Source organism: Nerophis ophidion, linkage group LG13, assembly GCF_033978795.1.
Source record: "Nerophis ophidion isolate RoL-2023_Sa linkage group LG13, RoL_Noph_v1.0, whole genome shotgun sequence".
NCBI classification, from domain to species: Eukaryota; Metazoa; Chordata; class Actinopteri; order Syngnathiformes; family Syngnathidae; genus Nerophis; species Nerophis ophidion.
The window spans coordinates 26,505,567-26,519,223 of NC_084623.1; the positions used below are offsets into that span (position 1 = coordinate 26,505,567).

The following is a 13,657-nucleotide window of genomic DNA, read 5'->3' on the forward strand; positions in this document are numbered from 1 at the left end:
TTGTTTTTGTCACAATGGCTATAGATACTTGCCACACTTGTCAAAACGCTACATTATGCTCGTCCAAACAAAACGCTGGTCTCCACCCAAAACATGTTTAGTTTTGACTCGGTCTGAAATTTATAGCAAGATTTGCAGTGTCGCCAACAGTGACCCATGTGCCTCAAGGCACTTCAGTGCTAACAGTGGGGCAAAAGTCCAAAGAGTTACATAGGCTGAGAAAAAGAGTAGTGATTATTGTATCACACACATGTAGCTCATTGCAGAAAGGTCCTGTCAACCAGCTTCCCACATTTAAAAATTGAAGTCTGAGAACTGCGTCTCGGCTTACGGCCATACTACCCGAAGATCGCCCGATCTCGTCTGAGCTCGGAAGCTAAGCTGGGTCTGACCTGGTTAGTACTTGGATGGGAGACTGCCTAGGAATACCAGGTGCTGTAGGCTTTTAGCGATGCTCCCAGTATAGGGCGCACTTTCTCCCTTTTGTTTTTGTCACAATGGCTATAGATACTTGCCACACTTGTCAAAACGCTACGTTTATGCTCGTCCAAACAAAACACTGGTCTCCACCCAAAACATGTTTAGTTTTGACTCGGTCTGAAATTTATAGCAAGATTTGCAGTGTCGCCAACAGTCACCCATGTGCCTCAAGGCACTTCAGTGCTAACAGTGGGCCAAGAGTCCAAAGAGTTACATAGATTGAGAAAAAGAGCAGTGATTTATGTATCACACACGTGTAGCTCATTGCAGAAAGGTCCTGTCAACCAGCTTGCCACATTTAAAAATTGAAATCTGAGGACTGCGTCTCGGCTTACGGCCATACTACCCGAAGATCGCCCGATCTCGTCTGATCTCGGAAGCTAAGCTGGGTCCGGCCTGGTTAGTACTTGGTTGGGAGACTACCTAGGAATACCAAGTGCTGTAGGCTTTTAGCGATGCTCCCAGTATAGGGCGAACTTTCTCCCTTTTGTTTTTCTCACAATGGCTATAGATACTTGCCACACTTATCAAAACGCTACATTATGCTCGTCCAAACAAAACGCTGGTCTCCACCCAAAACATGTTTAGTTTCGACTCGGTCTGAAATTTATAGCAAGATTTGCAGTGTCGCCAACAGTGACCCATGTGCCTCAAGGCACTTCGGTGCTAACAGTGGGGCAAAAGTCCAAAGAGTTACATAGGCTGAGAAAAAGAGCAGTGATTATTGTATCACACGCGTGTAGCTCATTGCAGAAATGTCCTGTCAACCAGCTTGCCACATTTAAAAATTGAATTCTGAGGACTGCCTCTCGGCTTACGGCCATACTACCCGAAGATCGCCCGATCTCGTCTGATTTCGGAAGCTAAGCTGGGTCTGTCCTGGTTAGTACTTGGATGGGAGACTGCCTAGGAATACCAGGTGCTGTAGGCTTTTAGCGATGCTCCCAGTATAGGGCGCACTTTCTCCCTTTTGTTTTTGTCACAATGGCTATAGATACTTGCCACACTTGTCAAAATGCTACATTATGCTGGTCCAAACAAAACGCTGGTCTCCACCCAAAACATGTTTAGTTTCGACTCGGTCTGAAATTTATAGCAAGATTTGCAGTGTCGCCAACAGTGACCCATGTGCCTCAAGGCACTTCGGTGCTAACAGTGGGGCAAAAGTCCAAAGAGTTACATAGGCTGAGAAAAAGAGCAGTGATTATTGTATCACACACGTGTAGCTCATTGCAGAAAGGTCCTGTCACCCAGCTTGCCACATTTAAAAATTGAAGTCTGAGGACTGCGTCTCGGCTTACGGCCATACTACCCGAAGATCGCCCGATCTCGTCTGAGCTCGGAAGCTAAGCTTGGTCTGGCCTGGTTAGTACTTGGATGGGAGACTGCCTAGGAATACCAGGTGCTGTAGGCTTTTAGCGATGCTCCCAGTATAGGGCGCACTTTCTCCCTTTTGTTTTTGTCACAATGGCTATAGATACTTGCCACACTTGTCAAAACGCTACGTTTATGCTTGTCCAAACAAAACACTGGTCTCCACCCAAAACATGTTTAGTTTTGACTCGGTCTGAAATTTATAGCAAGATTTGCAGTGTCGCCAACAGTGACCCATGTGCCTCAAGGCACTTCAGTGCTAACAGTGGGGCAAAAGTCCAAAGAGTTACATAGGCTGAGAAAAAGAGCAGTGATTATTGTATCACACACGTGTAGCTCATTGCAGAAAGGTCCTGTCAACCAGCTTGCCACATTTAAAAATTGAATTCTGAGGACTGCGTCTCGGCTTACGGCCATACTACCTGAAGATCTCCCGATCTCGTCTGATCTCGGAAGCTAAGCTGGGTCTGGCCTGGTTAGTACTTGGTTGGGAGACTGCCTAGGAATACCAAGTGCCGTAGGCTTTTAGCGATGCTCCCAGTATAGGGCGCACTTTCTCCCTTTTGTTTTTCTCACAATGGCTATAGATACTTGCCACACTTGTCAAAACGCTACATTATGCTCGTCCAAACAAACCGCTGGTCTCCACCCAAAACATGTTTAGTTTTGACTCGGTCTGAAATTTATAGCAAGATTTGCAGTGTCGCCAACAGTGACCCATGTGCCTCAAGGCACTTCAGTGCTAACAGTGGGGCAAAAGTCCAAAGAGTTACATAGGCTGAGAAAAAGAGCAGTGATTATTGTATCACACACGTGTAGCTAATTGCAGAAAGGTCCTGTCAACCAGCTTGCCACATTTAAAAATTGAATTCTGAGGACTGCCTCTCGGCTTACGGCCATACTACCCGAAGATAGCCCGATCTCGTCTGATCTCGGAAGCTAAGCTGGGTCTGGCCTGCTTAGTACTTGGATGGGAGACTGCCTAGGAATACCAGGTGCTGTAAGCTTTTAGCGATGCTCCCAGTATAGGGCGCACTTTCTCCCTTTTGTTTTTGTCACAATGGCTATAGATACTTGCCACACTTGTCAAAACGCTACGTTTATGCTCGTCCAAACAAAACACTGGTCTCCACCCAAAACATGTTTAGTTTTGACTCGGTCTGAAATTTATAGCAAGATTTGCAGTGTCGCCAACAGTCACCCATGTGCCTCAAGGCACTTCAGTGCTAACAGTGGGCCAAGAGTCCAAAGAGTTACATAGATTGAGAAAAAGAGCAGTGATTATTGTATCACACACGTGTAGCTCATTGCTGAAAGGTCCTGTCAACCAGCTTGCCACATTTAAAAATTGAATTCTGAGGACTGCGTCTCGGCTTACGGCCATACTACCCGAAGATCGCCCGATCTCGTCTGAGCTCGGAAGCTAAGCTGGGTCTGGCCTGGTTAGTACTTGGATGGGAGACTGCCTAGGAATACCAGGTGCTGTAGGCTTTTAGCGATGCTCCCAGTATAGGGCGCACTTTCTCCCTTTTGTTTTTGTCACAATGGCTATAGATACTTGCCACACTTGTCAAAACGCTACGTTTATGCTTGTCCAAACAAAACACTGGTCTCCACCCAAAACATGTTTAGTTTTGACTCGGTCTGAAATTTATAGCAAGATTTGCAGTGTCGCCAACAGTCACCCATGTGCCTCAAGGCACTTCAGTGCTAACAGTGGGGCAAAAGTCCAAAGGGTTACATAGGCTGAGAAAAAGAGTAGTGATTATTGTATCACACACGTGTAGCTCATTGTAGAAGGTCCTGTCAACCAGCTTGCCACATTTAAAAATTGAAGTCTGAGGACTGCGTCTCGGCTTACGGCCATACTACCCGAAGATCGCCCGATCTCGTCTGAGCTCGGAAGCTAAGCTGGTTCTGGCCTGGTTAGTACTTGGATGGGAGACTGCCTAGGAATACCAGGTGCTGTAGGCTTTTAGCGATGCTCCCAGTATAGGGCGCACTTTCTCCCTTTTGTTTTTGTCACAATGGCTATAGATACTTGCCACACTTGTCAAAACGCTACGTTTATGCTTGTCCAAACAAAACACTGGTCTCCACCCAAAACATGTTTAGTTTTGACTCGGTCTGAAATTTATAGCAAGATTTGCAGTGTCGCCAACAGTGACCCATGTGCCTCAAGGCACTTCAGTGCTAACAGTGGGGCAAAAGTCCAAAGAGTTACATAGGCTGAGAAAAAGAGCAGTGATTATTGTATCACACACGTGTAGCTCATTGCAGAAAGGTCCTGTCAACCAGCTTGCCACATTTAAAAATTGAATTGTGAGGACAGCCTCTCGGCTTACGGCCATACTACCCGAAGAGCGCCCGATCTCGTCTGATCTCGGAAGCTAAGCTGGGTCTGGCCTGGTTAGTACTTGGATGGGAGACTGCCTAGGAATACCAGGTGCTGTAGGCTTTTAGCGATGCTCCCAGTATAGGGCGCACTTTCTCCCTTTTGTTTTTTTCACAATGGCTATAGATACTTGCCACACTTGTCAAAACGCTACATTATGCTCGTCCAAACAAACCGCTGGTCTCCACCCAAAACATGTTTGTTTAGTTTTGACTCGGTCTGAAATTTATAGCAAGATTTGCAGTGTCGCCAACAGTGACCCATGTGCCTCAAGGCACTTCAGTGCTAACAGTGGGGCAAAAGTCCAAAGAGTTACATAGGCTAAGAAAAAGAGCAGTGATTATTGTATCACACACGTGTAGCTCATTGCAGAAAGGTCCTGTCAGCCAGCTTGCCACATTTAAAAATTGAATTCTGAGGACTCCCTCTCGGCTTACGGCCATACTACCCGAAGATCGCCTGATCTCGTCTGATCTCGGAAGCTAAGCTGGGTCTGGCCTGGTTATTACTTGGATGGGAGACTGCCTAGGAATACCAGGTGCTGTAGGCTTTTAGCGATGCTCCCAGTATAGGGCGCACTTTCTCCCTTTTGTTTTTGTCACAATGGCTATCGATACTTGCCACACTTGTCAAAACGCTACATTATGCTCGTCCAAACAAAACGCTGGTCTCCACCCAAAACATGTTTAGTTTTGAATCGGTCTGAAATTTATAGCAAGATATGCAGTGTCGCCAAAAGTCACCCATGTGCCTCAAGGCACTTCGGTGCTAACAGTGGGCCAAGAGTCCAAAGAGTTACATAGGCTGAGAAAAAGAGCAGTGATTATTGTATCACACACGTGTAGCTCATTGCAGAAAGGTCCTGTCAACCAGCTTGCCACATTTAAAAATTGAATTCTGAGGACTGCGTCTCGGCTTACGGCCATACTACCTGAAGATCTCCCGATCTCGTCTGATCTCGGAAGCTAAGCTGGGTCTGGCCTGGTTAGTACTTGGTTGGGAGACTGCCTAGGAATACCAAGTGCCGTAGGCTTTTAGCGATGCTCCCAGTATAGGGCGCACTTTCTCCCTTTTGTTTTTCTCAAAATGGCTATAGATACTTGCCACACTTGTCAAAACGCTACATTATGCCCGTCCAAACAAACCGCTGGTCTCCACCCAAAACATGTTTGTTTAGTTTTGACTCGGTCTGAAATTTATAGCAAGATTTGCAGTGTCGCCAACAGTGACCCATGTGCCTCAAGGCACTTCAGTGCTAACAGTGGGGCAAAAGTCCAAAGAGATACATAGGCTGAGAAAAAGAGCAGTGATTATTGTATCACACACGTGTAGCTCATTGCAGAAAGGTTCTGTCAACCAGCTTGCCACATTTAAAAATTGAATTCTGAGGACTGCCTCTCGGCTTACGGCCATACTACCCGAAGATCGCCCGATCTCGTCTGATCTCGGAAGCTAAGCTGGGTCTGGCCTGGTTAGTACTTGGATGGGAGACTGCCTAGGAATACCAGGTGCTGTAGGCTTTTAGCGATGCTCCCAGTATAGGGCGCACTTTCTCCCTTTTGTTTTTGTCACAATGGCTATAGATACTTGCCACACTTGTCAAAACGCTACATTATGCTCGTCCAAACAAACCGCTGGTCTCCACCCAAAACATGTTTGTTTAGTTTTGACTCAGTCTGAAATTTATAGCAAGATTTGCAGTGTCGCCAACAGTGACCCATGTGCCTCAAGGCACTTCAGTGCTAACAGTGGGGCAAAAGTCCAAAGAGTTACATAGGCTGAGAAAAAGAGCAGTGATTATTGTATCACACATGTGTAGCTAATTGCAGAAAGGTCCTGTCAACCAGCTTGCCACATTTAAAAATTGAATTCTGAGGACTGCCTCTCGGCTTACGGCCATACTACCCGAAGATAGCCCGATCTAGTCTGATCTCGGAAGCTAAGCTGGGTCTGGCCTGGTTAGTGCTTGGATGGGAGACTGCCTAGGAATACCAGGTGCTGTAAGCTTTTAGCGATGCTCCCAGTATAGGGCGCACTTTCTCCCTTTTGTTTCTGTCACAATGGCTATAGATACTTGCCACACTTGTCAAAACGCTACATTATGCCCGTCCAAACAAAACGCTGGTCTCCACCCAAAACATGTTTAGTTTTGACTCGGTCTGAAATTTATAGCAAGATTTGCAGTGTCGCCAACAGTGACCCATGTGCCTCAAGGCACTTCAGTGCTAACAGTGGGGCAAAAGTCCAAAGAGTTACATAGGCTAAGAAAAAGAGCAGTGATTATTGTATCACACACGTGTAGCTCATTGCAGAAAGGTCCTGTCAACCAGCTTGCCACATTTAAAAATTGAATTCTGAGGACTCCCTCTCGGCTTACGGCCATACTTCCCGAAGATCGCCTGATCTCGTCTGATCTCGGAAGCTAAGCTGGGTCTGGCCTGGTTAGTACTTGGATGGGAGACTGCCTAGGAATACCAGGCGCTGTAGGCTTTTAGCGATGCTCCCAGTATAGGGCGCACTTTCTCCCTTTTGTTTTTGTCACAATGGCTATAGATACTTGCCACACTTGTCAAAACGCTACATTATGCTCGTCCAAACAAAACGCTGGTCTCCACCCAAAACATGTTTAGTTTTGACTCGGTCTGAAATTTATAGCAAGATTTGCAGTGTCGCCAACAGTGACCCATGTGCCTCAAGGCACTTCAGTGCTAACAGTGGGGCAAAAGTCCAAAGAGTTACATAGGCTGAGAAAAAGAGTAGTGATTATTGTATCACACACGTGTAGCTCATTGTAGAAAGGTCCTGTCAACCAGCTTGCCACATTTAAAAATTGAAGTCTGAGGACTGCGTCTCGGCTTACGGCCATACTACCCGAAGATCGCGCGATCTCGTCTGAGCTCGGAAGCTAAGCTGGGTCTGGCCTGGTTAGTACTTGGATGGGAGACTGCCTAGGAATACCAGGTGCTGTAGGCTTTTAGCGATGCTCCCAGTATAGGGCGCACTTTCTCCCTTTTGTTTTTGTCACAATGGCTATAGATACTTGCCACACTTGTCAAAACGCTACGTTTATGCTCGTCCAAAAAAAACACTGGTCTCCACCCAAAACATGTTTAGTTTTGACTCGGTCTGAAATTTACAGCAAGATTTGCAGTGTCGCCAACAGTGACCCATGTGCCTCAAGGCACTTCAGTGCTAACAGTGGGGCAAAAGTCCAAAGAGTTACATAGGCTAAGAAAAAGAGCAGTGATTATTGTATCACACACGTGTAGCTCATTGCAGAAAGGTCCTGTCAACCAGCTTGCCACATTTAAAAATTGAATTCTGAGGACTCCCTCTCGGCTTACGGCCATACTTCCCGAAGATCGCCTGATCTCGTCTGATCTCGGAAGCTAAGCTGGGTCTGGCCTGGTTAGTACTTGGATGGGAGACTGCCTAGGAATACCAGGCGCTGTAGGCTTTTAGCGATGCTCCCAGTATAGGGCGCACTTTCTCCCTTTTGTTTTTGTCACAATGGCTATAGATACTTGCCACACTTGTCAAAACGCTACATTATGCTCGTCCAAACAAAACGCTGGTCTCCACCCAAAACATGTTTAGTTTTGACTCGGTCTGAAATTGATAGCAAGATTTGCAGTGTCGCCAACAGTGACCCATGTGCCTCAAGGCACTTCAGTGCTAACAGTGGGGCAAAAGTCCAAAGAGTTACATAGGCTAAGAAAAAGAGCAGTGATTATTGTATCACACACGTGTAGCTCATTGCAGAAAGGTCCTGTCAACCAGCTTGCCACATTTAAAAATTGAATTCTGAGGACTCCCTCTCGGCTTACGGCCATACTTCCCGAAGATCGCCTGATCTCGTCTGATCTCGGAAGCTAAGCTGGGTCTGGCCTGGTTAGTACTTGAATGGGAGACTGCCTAGGAATACCAGGCGCTGTAGGCTTTTAGCGATGCTCCCAGTATAGGGCGCACTTTCTCCCTTTTGTTTTTGTCACAATGGCTATAGATACTTGCCACACTTGTCAAAACGCTACATTATGCTCGTCCAAACAAAACGCTGGTCTCCACCCAAAACATGTTTAGTTTTGACTCGGTCTGAAATTTATAGCAAGATTTGCAGTGTCGCCAACAGTGACCCATGTGCCTCAAGGCACTTCAGTGCTAACAGTGGGGCAAAAGTCCAAAGAGTTACATAGGCTGAGAAAAAGAGTAGTGATTATTGTATCACACACGTGTAGCTCATTGTAGAAAGGTCCTGTCAACCAGCTTGCCACATTTAAAAATTGAAGTCTGAGGACTGCGTCTCGGCTTACGGCCATACTACCCGAAGATCGCCCAATCTCGTCTGATCTCGGAAGCTAAGCTGGGTCTGGCCTGGTTAGTACTTGGATGGGAGACTGCCTAGGAATACCAGGTGCTGTAGGCTTTTAGCGATGCTCCCAGTATAGGGCACACTTTCTCCCTTTTGTTTTTTTCACAATGGCTATAGATACTTGCCACACTTGTCAAAACGCTACATTATGCTCGTCCAAACAAACCGCTGGTCTCCACCCAAAACATGTTTGTTTAGTTTTGACTCGGTCTGAAATTTATAGCAAGATTTGCAGTGTCGCCAACAGTGACCCATGTGCCTCAAGAACTTCAGTGCTAACAGTGGGGCAAAAGTCCAAAGAGTTACATAGGCTGAGAAAAAGAGCAGTGATTATTGTATCACACACGTGTAGCTCATTGCAGAAAGGTCCTGTCAACCAGCTTGCCACATTTAAAAATTGAATTCTGAGGACTGCATCTCGGCTTAAGGCCATACTACCCGAAGATCGCCTGATCTCGTCTGATCTCGGAAGCTAAGCTGGGTCTGGCCTGGTCAGTACTTGGATGGGAGACTGCCTAGGAATACCAGGTGCTGTAGGCTTTTAGCGATGCTCCCAGTAGAGGGCGCACTTTCTCCCTTTAGTTTTTGTCACAATGGCTATAGATACTTGCCACACTTGTCAAAACGCTACATTATGCTCGTCCAAACAAAACGCTGGTCTCCACCCAAAACAAGTTTAGTTTTGACTCGGTCTGAAATTTATAGCAAGATTTGCAGTGTCGCCAACAGTGACCCATGTGCCTCAAGGCACTTCAGTGCTAACAGTGGGGCAAAAGTCCAAAGAGTTACATAGGCTGAGAAAAAGAGCAGTGATTATTGTATCACACACGTGTAGCTCATTGCAGAAAGGTCCTGTCAACCAGCCTTCCACATTTATAAATTGAATTCTGAGGACTCCCTCTCGGCTTACGGCCATACTACCCGAAGATCGCCTGATCTCGTCTGATCTCGGAAGCTAAGCTGGGTCTGGCCTGGTTAGTACTTGGATGGGAGACTGCCTAGGAATACCAGGTGCTGTAGGCTTTTAGCGATGCTCCCAGTATAGGGCGCACTTTCTCCCTTTTGTTTTTTTCACAATGGCTATAGATACTTGCCACACTTGTCAAAACGCTACATTATGCTCGTCCAAACAAACCGCTGGTCTCCACCCAAAACATGTTTGTTTAGTTTTGACTCGGTCTGAAATTTATAGCAAGATTTGCAGTGTCGCCAACAGTGACCCATGTGCCTCAAGGCACTTCAGTGCTAACAGTGGGGCAAAAGTCCAAAGAGTTACATAGGCTGAGAAAAAGAGCAGTGATTATTGTATCACACACGTGTAGCTAATTGCAGAAAGGTCCTGTCAACCAGCTTGCCACATTTAAAAATTTAATTCTGAGGACTGCCTCTTGGCTTACGGCCATACTACCCGAAGATCGCCCGATCTCGTCTGATCTCGGAAGCTAAGCTGGGTCTGGCCTGGTTAGTGCTTGGATGGGAGACTGCCTAGGAATACCAGGTGCTGTAAGCTTTTAGCGATGCTCCCAGTATAGGGCGCACTTTCCCCCTTTTGTTTTTGTCACAATGGCTATAGATACTTGCCACACTTGTCAAAACGCTACATTATGCTCGTCCAAACAAAACGCTGGTCTCCACCCAAAACATGTTTAGTTTTGACTCGGTCTGAAATTTATAGCAAGATTTGCAGTGTCGCCAACAGTGACCCATGTGCCTCAAGGCACTTCAGTGCTAAGAGTGGGGCAAAAGTCCAAAGAGTTACATAGGCTGAGAAAAAGAGTAGTGATTATTGTATCACACACGTGTAGCTCATTGCAGAAAGGTCCTGTCAACCAGCTTCCCACATTTAAAAATTGAAGTCTGAGGACTGCGTCTCGGCTTACGGCCATACTACCCGAAGATCGCCCGATCTCGTCTGAGCTCGTAAGCTAAGCTGGGTCTGGCCTGGTTAGTACTTGGATGGGAGACTGCCTAGGAATACCAGGTGCTGTAGGCTTTTAGCGATGCTCCCAGTATAGGGCGCACTTTCTCCCTTTTTTTTTTCTCACAATGGCTATAGATACTTGCCACACTTGTCAAAACGCTACATTATGCTCGTCCAAACAAAACGCTGGTCTCCACCCAAAACATGTTTAGTTTTGACTCGGTCTGAAATTTATAGCAAGATTTGCAGTGTCGTCAACAGTGACCCATGTACCTCAAGGCACTTCAGTGCTAACAGTGGGGCAAAAGTCCAAAGAGTTACATAGGCTGAGAAAAAGAGCAGTGATTATTGTATCACACACGTGTAGCTAATTGCAGAAAAGTCCTGTCAACCAGCTTGCCACATTTAAAAATTGAATTCTGAGGACTTCTTCTCGGCTTACGGCCATACTACCCGAAGATATCCCGATCTCGTCTGATCTCGGAAGCTAAGCTGGGTCTGGCCTGGTTAGTACTTGGATGGGAGACTGCCTAGGAATACCAGGTTCTGTAGGCTTTTAGCGATGCTCCCAGTATAGGGCGCACTTTCTCCCTTTTGTTTTTGTCACAATGGCTATAGATACTTGCCACACTTGTCAAAACGCTACATTATGCTCGTCCAAACAAAACGCTGTTCTACACCCAAAACAAGTTTAGTTTTGACTCGGTCTGAAATTTATAGCAAGATTTGCAGTGTCGCCAACAGTGACCCATGTGCCTCAAGGCACTTCAGTGCTAACAGTGGGGCAAAAGTCCAAAGAGTTACATAGGCTGAGAAAAAGAGCAGTGATTATTGTATCACACACGTGTAGCTCATTGCAGAAAGGTCCTGTCAACCAGCTTGCCACATTTAAAAATTGAATTCTGAGGACTACCTCTCGGCTTACGGCCATACTACCCGAAGATCGCCCGATCTCGTCTGATCTCGGAAGCTAAGTTGGGTCTGGCCTGTTTAGTACTTGGTTGGGAGACTGCCTAGGAATACCAGGTGCTGTAGGCTTTTAGCGATGCTACCAGTATAGGGCGCACTTTCTCCCTTTTGTTTTTTTCACAATGGCTAGAGATACTTGCCACACTTGTCAAAACGCTACATTATGCTCGTCCAAACAAACCGCTGGTCTCCACCCAAAACATGTTTGTTTAGTTTTGACTCGGTCTGAAATTTATAGCAAGATTTGCAGTGTCGCCAACAGTGACCCATGTGCCTCAAGGCACTTCAGTGCTAACAGTGGGGCAAAAGTCCAAAGAGATACATAGGCTGAGAAAAAGAGCAGTGATTATTGTATCACACACGTGTAGCTCATTGCAGAAAGGTCCTGTCAACCAGCTTGCCACATTTAAAAATTGAATTCTGAGGACTGCCTCTAGGCTTACGGCCATACTACCCGAAGATCGCCCGATCTCGTCTGATCTCGGAAGCTAAGCTGGGTCTGGCCTGGTTAGTACTTGGATTGGAGACTGCCTAGGAATACCAGGTGCTGTAGGCTTTTAGCGATGCTCCCAGTATAGGGCGCACTTTCTCCCTTTTGTTTTTGTCACAATGGCTATAGATACTTGCCACACTTGTCAAAACGCTACATTGTGCTCGTCCAAACAAACCGCTGGTCTCCACCCAAAACATGTTTGTTTAGTTTTGACTCGGTCTGAAATTTATAGCAAGATTTGCAGTGTCGCCAACAGTGACCCATGTGCCTCAAGGCACTTCAGTGCTAACAGTGGGGCAAAAGTCCAAAGAGTTACATAGGCTGAGAAAAAGAGCAGTGATTATTGTATCACACACGTGTAGCTAATTGCAGAAAGGTCCTGTCAACCAGCTTGCCACATTTAAAAATTGAATTCTGAGGACTTCTTCTCGGCTTACGGCCATACTACCCGAAGATAGCCCGATCTCATCTGATCTCGGAAGCTAAGCTGGGTCTGGCCTGGTTAGTACTTGGATGGGAGACTGCCTAGGAATACCAGGTGCTGTAAGCTTTTAGCGATGCTCCCAGTATAGGGCGCACTTTCTCCCTTTTGTTTTTGTCACAATGGCTATAGATACTTGCCACACTTGTCAAAACGCTACATTATGCTCGTCCAAACAAAACGCTGGTCTCCACCCAAAACATGTTTAGTTTTGACTCGGTCTGAAATTTATAGCAAGATTTGCAGTGTCGCCAACAGTGACCCATGTGCCTCAAGGCACTTCAGTGCTAACAGTGGGGCAAAAGTCCAAAGAGTTACATAGGCTGAGAAAAAGAGTAGTGATTATTGTATCACACACATGTAGCTCATTGCAGAAAGGTCCTGTCAACCAGCTTCCCACATTTAAAAATTGAAGTCTGAGGACTGCGTCTCAGCTTACGGCCATACTACCCGAAGATCGCCCGATCTCGTCTGAGCTCGGAAGCTAAGCTGGGTCTGACCTGGTTAGTACTTGGATGGGAGACTGCCTAGGAATACCAGGTGCTGTAGGCTTTTAGCGATGCTCCCAGTATAGGGCGCACTTTCTCCCTTTTGTTTTTGTCACAATGGCTATAGATACTTGCCACACTTGTCAAAACGCTACGTTTATGCTCGTCCAAACAAAACACTGGTCTCCACCCAAAACATGTTTAGTTTTGACTCGGTCTGAAATTTATAGCAAGATTTGCAGTGTCGCCAACAGTCACCCATGTGCCTCAAGGCACTTCAGTGCTAACAGTGGGCCAAGAGTCCAAAGAGTTACATAGATTGAGAAAAAGAGCAGTGATTATTGTATCACACACGTGTAGCTCATTGCAGAAAGGTCCTGTCAACCAGCTTGCCACATTTAAAAATTGAAATCTGAGGACTGCGTCTCGGCTTACGGCCATACTACCCGAAGATCGCCCGATCTCGTCTGAGCTCGGAAGCTAAGCTGGGTCTGGCCTGGTTAGTACTTGGATGGGAGACTGCCTAGGAATACCAGGTGCTGTAGGCTTTTAGCGATGCTCCCAGTATAGGGCGCACTTTCTCCCTTTTGTTTTTGTCACAATGGCTATAGATACTTGCCACACTTGTCAAAACGCTACGTTTATGCTTGTCCAAACAAAACACTGGTCTCCACCCAAAACATGTTT

The 13,657-nt window shown here is 46.3% G+C and overlaps 1 non-coding gene and 27 pseudogenes across 1 annotated transcript; all 28 read left to right on the top strand.

The window, feature by feature from the left end:
* Positions 1-325: 325 nt before the first annotated feature.
* On the top strand, positions 326-444 carry LOC133565941 (5S ribosomal RNA; annotated as a pseudogene).
* Positions 445-809: 365 nt separating this feature from the next.
* Positions 810-928, top strand: LOC133566602 (5S ribosomal RNA; annotated as a pseudogene).
* A 364-nt stretch (positions 929-1,292) lies between these two features.
* Positions 1,293-1,411, top strand: LOC133566761 (5S ribosomal RNA; annotated as a pseudogene).
* Positions 1,412-1,775: 364 nt separating this feature from the next.
* LOC133566357 (5S ribosomal RNA) lies at positions 1,776-1,894 on the top strand (annotated as a pseudogene).
* A 365-nt stretch (positions 1,895-2,259) lies between these two features.
* Positions 2,260-2,378, top strand: LOC133566723 (5S ribosomal RNA; annotated as a pseudogene).
* Positions 2,379-2,742: 364 nt separating this feature from the next.
* On the top strand, positions 2,743-2,861 carry LOC133566515 (5S ribosomal RNA; annotated as a pseudogene).
* A 365-nt stretch (positions 2,862-3,226) lies between these two features.
* On the top strand, positions 3,227-3,345 carry LOC133565375 (5S ribosomal RNA; annotated as a pseudogene).
* A 364-nt stretch (positions 3,346-3,709) lies between these two features.
* Positions 3,710-3,828, top strand: LOC133566497 (5S ribosomal RNA; annotated as a pseudogene).
* A 365-nt stretch (positions 3,829-4,193) lies between these two features.
* Positions 4,194-4,312, top strand: LOC133567499 (5S ribosomal RNA). The gene has a single exon (XR_009809449.1). It is a non-coding gene; the product is annotated as a 5S ribosomal RNA (ribosomal RNA).
* Positions 4,313-4,680: 368 nt separating this feature from the next.
* Positions 4,681-4,799, top strand: LOC133566695 (5S ribosomal RNA; annotated as a pseudogene).
* A 364-nt stretch (positions 4,800-5,163) lies between these two features.
* On the top strand, positions 5,164-5,282 carry LOC133566724 (5S ribosomal RNA; annotated as a pseudogene).
* A 368-nt stretch (positions 5,283-5,650) lies between these two features.
* LOC133567682 (5S ribosomal RNA) lies at positions 5,651-5,769 on the top strand (annotated as a pseudogene).
* Positions 5,770-6,137: 368 nt separating this feature from the next.
* LOC133567246 (5S ribosomal RNA) lies at positions 6,138-6,256 on the top strand (annotated as a pseudogene).
* A 364-nt stretch (positions 6,257-6,620) lies between these two features.
* LOC133566372 (5S ribosomal RNA) lies at positions 6,621-6,739 on the top strand (annotated as a pseudogene).
* A 364-nt stretch (positions 6,740-7,103) lies between these two features.
* Positions 7,104-7,222, top strand: LOC133566305 (5S ribosomal RNA; annotated as a pseudogene).
* Positions 7,223-7,587: 365 nt separating this feature from the next.
* LOC133566373 (5S ribosomal RNA) lies at positions 7,588-7,706 on the top strand (annotated as a pseudogene).
* Positions 7,707-8,070: 364 nt separating this feature from the next.
* On the top strand, positions 8,071-8,189 carry LOC133566762 (5S ribosomal RNA; annotated as a pseudogene).
* A 364-nt stretch (positions 8,190-8,553) lies between these two features.
* On the top strand, positions 8,554-8,672 carry LOC133566285 (5S ribosomal RNA; annotated as a pseudogene).
* A 367-nt stretch (positions 8,673-9,039) lies between these two features.
* On the top strand, positions 9,040-9,158 carry LOC133567124 (5S ribosomal RNA; annotated as a pseudogene).
* A 364-nt stretch (positions 9,159-9,522) lies between these two features.
* On the top strand, positions 9,523-9,641 carry LOC133565640 (5S ribosomal RNA; annotated as a pseudogene).
* A 368-nt stretch (positions 9,642-10,009) lies between these two features.
* Positions 10,010-10,128, top strand: LOC133565735 (5S ribosomal RNA; annotated as a pseudogene).
* A 364-nt stretch (positions 10,129-10,492) lies between these two features.
* LOC133566574 (5S ribosomal RNA) lies at positions 10,493-10,611 on the top strand (annotated as a pseudogene).
* A 364-nt stretch (positions 10,612-10,975) lies between these two features.
* On the top strand, positions 10,976-11,094 carry LOC133567025 (5S ribosomal RNA; annotated as a pseudogene).
* A 364-nt stretch (positions 11,095-11,458) lies between these two features.
* Positions 11,459-11,577, top strand: LOC133565430 (5S ribosomal RNA; annotated as a pseudogene).
* Positions 11,578-11,945: 368 nt separating this feature from the next.
* LOC133565483 (5S ribosomal RNA) lies at positions 11,946-12,064 on the top strand (annotated as a pseudogene).
* A 368-nt stretch (positions 12,065-12,432) lies between these two features.
* On the top strand, positions 12,433-12,551 carry LOC133565110 (5S ribosomal RNA; annotated as a pseudogene).
* A 364-nt stretch (positions 12,552-12,915) lies between these two features.
* On the top strand, positions 12,916-13,034 carry LOC133565942 (5S ribosomal RNA; annotated as a pseudogene).
* A 365-nt stretch (positions 13,035-13,399) lies between these two features.
* Positions 13,400-13,518, top strand: LOC133565376 (5S ribosomal RNA; annotated as a pseudogene).
* Positions 13,519-13,657: the final 139 nt, after the last annotated feature.